Source organism: Mandrillus leucophaeus, unplaced genomic scaffold (genome assembly GCF_000951045.1).
Source record: "Mandrillus leucophaeus isolate KB7577 unplaced genomic scaffold, Mleu.le_1.0 Scaffold8, whole genome shotgun sequence".
Lineage (NCBI taxonomy): Eukaryota > Metazoa > Chordata > Mammalia > Primates > Cercopithecidae > Mandrillus > Mandrillus leucophaeus.
The window spans coordinates 134,636-140,917 of record NW_012108696.1 but is presented as its reverse complement, the minus strand read 5'-3'; positions in this window follow the sequence as shown (position 1 = coordinate 140,917).

Genomic DNA, 6,282 nt, shown 5'->3' with positions numbered 1-6,282 from the left:
AAAGGAATTCTCAGGTGAGGGTGATTTTGCACCCCGTGATAAGGAGATTGACAGCAGTGTCTGGGGACATTTCTGGTTGTCAGGACTTGGGGAGGAGGTGCTCCTGGCGTGCAGCGGGTGGAGGCCAGGGACACCACTCAGCACCCTGCAGTGCCCAAGATGGCCTCGCCCCAGAGAACGATCCAGCCCTGAATATCCACAGTGCCGAGAATGGGGAGCTCTTAATTAATTATTTGGGGGAAAAATTGAGTCTGCTCCCTGCTCACACGAGAGAGCAGAACAAGCTCCCAATGGGGCAGTCGGTGTAAGCCAGGGGGACCCCCAGCTCCTGGGATTCACCTCCTCTCTCCCTCCCCACTCAGGGTGTGGATTTCAATGTGTGCAGCCTCCTGGGACTTCAGCAGGGCAGAGGATCATGGGACGCAGAGTCTCTTGGGTGTCTGTGGAATCCCATAACCCAGGGAGTCTCATCTGGAGGGTGACTCTGCTTCCAGGGGGCACTGGGTGATGTCTGGGGACATTTGTGGTTGTCACAATGGTGAGTGCTCTTGGCATGGAGTGGGTGGAGGCCAGGGACGCTGCTCAGCACCCTGCAGTGCCCAGGACAGCCCCGCCCCAAAGAACCATCCCTCCCATGATGTGCACGGTGAGCAGGTGGAGAAAGCACGCATGAGACTGATTTACTGAGCTGTCCAAGCACACAGCCTGGCACACAGCAGGGGCTCGCAAAGGATTTGTAAGCCGAGAGGCTGCTGTTTCCAAACCCCTAGTGGCCTCACTCACCCTCCCTGGGGAGAGGGCAGGTGCAGGCGACCTGAGCCAAGGTGCGCGGGATCCTGATGACACACTGCCCCCGTGTGGGCATCTGTGGAACCGCGGCCGGCGGCACCTGCGTGCCGGGGGCGGGTGGGGGGCGGGGAGCGCCTGCACCCGGGGAGGTCTCTGCGCAGCGCGGCCCACTAGGACGTTCTGCCACAACGCCTACATTCTAGCTCCGTGGCGTCCCACGTGGTGGCCATTGGTGGCTGCTGAGCCCCTGAATCGTGGCCAGGGCAACTGAGGAAATGCATCTTTCATCTCATTTTTATCTTTTTTTTTTTTTTTTTTTAAATACAGACAGCATGTCACTGCTACCTAGGCTGGAGTGCAGGGCCGCGACCATAGCGCACCGCAGCCTCGACCTCCTGGGTTCAATCAATCCTCCCGCCTCGACCTCCCAAAGCGCTGGGGTTAATTACAGCCTGGCCCGTTTCCATCCATCTCAATGTAAACGTGTAAGTAACCATGCATGGTTGGTGGCTACTGAGCTCTAGAATGAGGTCTCTCCCCTGGACGTTGTGGACATTTGGAGCTAAATAGTTCTCTGGGGTGAAGCCATCCTGGGCACTGCAGGGTGCTGAGCAGCATCCCTGGCCTCCACCCACTCCATGCCAAGAGCAGCCACCATTGTGACAATCACAGATGTCCCCAGACACCACCCAGTGCCCCCTGGGAGCAGAATCACCCTGGTTGAGACCCTCTGGGTTATGGGATTCCACGGACCCCCCGCCCCCAAGAGACTCTGCGTTCCATGATCATCTCCTCTGCTGGGTCTAGGAGGCTGAACACATTGAAATCCACACCCTGAGTGGGGAGGGAGAGAGGAGGAGAATCCCAGGAGCTGGGTTCGCCCTGGTTTATGCTGTCTGCCCCATTGGGAGTTTATCCTGGTCTCTGGTGTGAGCAGAGATTGGACTCAATTTTTGTGGCTCACGCCTGTAACCCCAGGTCTTTGGGAGGCCGAAGAGGGTGGATCATTTGAGGTCAGGAGTTCAAAACCAGCCTGGCCAACATGGTGAAACCCCATCTCTACTAAAAATACAAAAATTAGCCGGGTATAGTGGTGGGCAGCTGGAATCCCAGCTACTTGGGAGGCTGAAGCAGGAGAATTGCTTGAGCCTGGGAGGCGGACGTTGCAGTGAGCCAAGATCGTGCCATTGCACTCCAGCCTGGGCAACAGAGCAAGACTGTCTCAAAAAACACAAACAACAAAAAAATCCCACAAAATTTGGCCAGGTACAGTGGCTCACACCTGTGATCCCAACAATTTGGGAGGCCAATGCGGGTGGATCAATTGAGCCCAGGATTTCAAAACCAGTCTGGGTAACATAGGGAGACCCCTTCCCTACAAAAAAATGTTAAAATTAGCCAGGCGTGGTGGTGTGCACCTGTAGTCCTGGCTACTCAGGAAGCTGAGCTGGGAGGATCATTTGAGCCTGGGAGGTGGAGGCTGCAGTGAGCTGTGATCACGCCACTGCACTCCAGCCTGGGCGACAGAGCCCAACCCTGTCTCTGAAATTAAAGTAAAAGGAAAGAAAAAGAAAAAAATGGTAGTAATAACTGCACCTAGCTTGAAGGCCTGGATCAGTTCTGGGGCTCTGAGAGTTTGGTAAACCTCAGCCATTTATGATAAAGGGGATGATTATTTTGCTGGGAGGAGAGGTTAGAGGTATCTGAGCACCAGGGAGCAAGAATAGTGACTCCGGGTCCTACAGGACCACAGTATATGCCCACAGCCCACTAGATAGATGGGAAAGCAGATAAATGGGACCAGAGAGGGACAGCCACTTGTCCAGAGACACACAACCCACCCATCCCAAAGCTGAGGCTGGCATTTACCCCTTGCGTGTCTACGGGGAGGCAGTGGGGCCTCTGGAGGGCAGGCCTGGTTGGCAGCCACACTTCCCTGCTCCCCCCAGTCCCCTGGTATCCCCAAACAGATATCTGCCGGAGCCAGCCTACTAATCACCTAATTAGTGCACAGCCCCCGGGAAATGCTGGGAACACCTTTTAAAGGCCCTTAAACACCCCAGCAGTGACTCATAGTCCTGCCAACACCAGGCTCCCAAGGGCAGCAGCTGGGAGCGCTGGGGACAGTGAAAAGCACAAAAACAAAACATTTGGCCCAGCGCGGTAGCTCATGCCTGTAATCACTACACTTTGGGCGGCCGAGGCGGGTGGATCACGAGGTCAGGAGATCGAGACCAGCCTGGCCAACATGCTGAAACCCTGTCTCTACTAAAAATACAAAAATTAGCCGGGTATGGTGGAAGGTGCCTGTAATGCCAGCTACTCAGGAGGCTGAGGCGGTAGAATCGCTTGAACCCAGGAGTCGGAGGTTGCAGTGAGTTGAGATTGTGCCACTGCACTCCAGCCTGGTGACAGAGTGAGACTCCGTCTAAAAAAAAAAAAAAAAGAAGCTCTTGTTTTATTATTATTATTACTATTATTATTATTATTTTGAGACGGAGATCAGCCTGGCTAACAAGGTGAAACCCCGTCTCTACTAAATATACAAAATTAGCTGGGCGTGGTAGTACATGCCTGTAATCCCAGCTACCTGGAGGCTGAGGCAGGAGAATCGCTTGAACCCGGTAGGTGGAGGTTGCAGTAAGCCAGGATCATGCCACTGCACTCTAGCCTGGGCAACAGAGTGAGACTCCATCTCCATTTAAAAAAAAAAAAAAAAAAGATTGAAATGGAAAAGTCGTGTGACCCAAGATTGGTCAATCAGAGGATTCCAGTCAGAACACAGGGATTAAATCAGGGGTGTCGTGTAACATAAGCCTGGCCAATGAGAATGAGTCCTAAGACATGCTGTAATTAAGCAGAAGGAATTGGCCTGAGCTGCTGAGCTGGGAGGATGAAAGCCTACAGCTGCTGGGGAACTGTGTTTGTTTGCCGCCATAGGAGACAGCTGTCCCAGCTATGCACAGTGACACAGGATCCTGATAATGTTGGAGCCCCTGGATCGAGCCATGCCTGAAGTCAACCCTAATGTCATGAATGTTCAGTTCCATGCACTTAAGCCATTCCAGTTTTTTTGTTTTTGTTTTTGTCATTATTACTGTTGTCACGTCCACCCAAAAAATGCTACATGAGATGAGAGATTGCTGCACTGAGCAAGTTGATGCGGACGTGAGCCAGGATGGTAACCCTGTAGTTGGTGGGAATTGATTGGATTCTGGGTGTATTGGTAAAGCTGGAGCCAATGGGATTGCTGAGGGATTATAACCACATATGTTTGTATAGTGATTTGATTAATGTCTGGCTCCCCTGCTAGGCTGTAAGGTTGGAGCTACGTGGGTCACTCTATCCCTAGCATCTAGACGAAGACCAAGCATTCAAGTGTTCAATGAAGGCCTGTTGTGTGACAGAGCTCTGGGGGTGGAGAGGAAGGCAGACAAAATCCATGATTGCCCCTTTGTGAGCCACAGTTTCCTCATCAGGAATATGAGGATAATAAATAATTACTGTCAGCCGGGCACAGTGGCTCACACCAGTAATCCCAGCACTTTGGGAGGCCAAGGCAGGTGGATCACCTGAGGTCAAGAGTTCGAGACCACCCTGGCCAACATGGCAAAACCCTGTCTCTACTAAGAATAAAAAATTAAGGCAGGGTGTGGTGGCTCACTCCTGTAATCCCAGCACTTTGGGAGGCCAAGATGGGAGGATCACCTGAGGTCAGGAGTTCAAGAGCAGCCTTGCCAACATGGAGAAACACCATCTCTACCAAAAATACAAAAAATTAGCCAGGCATGGTGGCTCCCGCCTGTAATCCCAGCCACTCAGGAGGCTGAGGCAGGAGAATAGCTTGAACCTGGGAGGCAGGGGTTGCAGTGAACCGAGATCGTGCCACTGCACTCTGGCTTGGGCAACAAGAGCTAAACTCTGTCTCCGAAAATATAAATAAATAAAAGTTTTAAGCTTATCAGCTCCAAAAGGTGGAGGGGGGATTTCTCTCCTCCTTGGTCACTGCTCGGAACCTCCACTTACAAGCAAGCATGCCTGACACAGAGTAAGTGCTCTCTAAGTATTTGCAAGTTGCATTTGGGAGTGCGGGAGTGGGGGTGGGGTGACACTAAGGTCTTGAGCAGTCAACGCGTATGGCCCCACGTCACCCGGTCAGGTAGCAGCAGTCCAGGCGCTCAACTCCAGGGCTGGACAGCTGAGCCCCACCTTCCCCGGGGCCCAGCAGAGGGAGGTCCCTGCTTCTGCACGGAGACCACCTGTTTCCCTCCCCAGCCTGTGATTAATGGCCATACAGCCCCATCCATCACGTGCCAGCGCCAGGCTCTGCCCTGGAGGCCGCGGGGCCCAGCACTCATTTGTAACCAGGCCTTGAGGCTGGTCTCAGACGGTTGGATCCATGAGACAGATCCCCGCCCTGCCTTGGCCCCACATGTGGCCCTGAGAATCCCAGGGAGAGGAAAGACCCTGAGCTGGACACGTGGGGTCAGGGACGGGGGTGGGGGGGGTATGTGTGCGGGGTAGGGGGGCTCAGGGACAGCCACCCAGACAGTGTGATGTGCTTAAACCCCAATTCTCACCAATTAATTACACATTCCCTCCTGTGGCAAGCCGTCTGCCCTTCCTCACCCTCCCGCCACCCGCGTTCTGTTCTTGTAACGCTCTCTGCAGTGGGCCCAGCCCAGGCTGCCCGTCTCTCGCCTGATCCTCCCGTCACACTACCAGGGAGAACCTTCTACCACCAGCTGCCTTCTTTCTTCCATGCTCGAAGCCGGGGTGCTCATTCTCATGTCATTGTGCCCCCTGTGGGACACTGGGCGATGTCTGGGGACATCTGTGGGGGGAACATCTCGGGGGTGCCCCTGGCATGGAGTGAGTAGAGGGACACTGCTCAGCACCCTGCAGTGCCCAGGATGCCCCTCGCCCCTCAAGAGAATGAATGATCTGGGCCAGAATGTCCAAAAAGCAGACTTCCCTGTTTGATTGAGGCAAGACTAGGACCAGGGTGAGTGTGTTTGAGCGTGAGGTCCTTTCTTCTGGTGTCAAACGTAAGAGGGGCCGGGTGCCGTGGCTCACACCTGTAATCCCAGCATTTTGGGAGGCTGAGGAGGGCAGAATGCTTGAGCCCAGAAGTTCAAGACCAGTCTGGGTAACATGGTGACACCTCATCTCTATGAAAAACAAAAATTAGTCGGGCGTGGTGGCGCACGCCTGTCGTCCCACATACTCGGGAAGCTGAAGTGGGCGGATTGCTTGAGCCCGGGAGGTTGAGGCTTCAGTGAGCCGAAGTCACACCACTGCACTCCAGCATGGATGACAGAGTCAGAACTCCATCTCAAAAAAAAAAAAACAATAAATATAAAAAAGCAGGCTGGGCGCGGTGGCTCAAGCCTGTAATCCCAGCACTTTGGGAGGCGGAGGCGGGCGGATCACTAGGTCAGGAGATCGAGACCATCCTGGCTAACACGGTGAAACCCCGTCTCTACTAAAAAA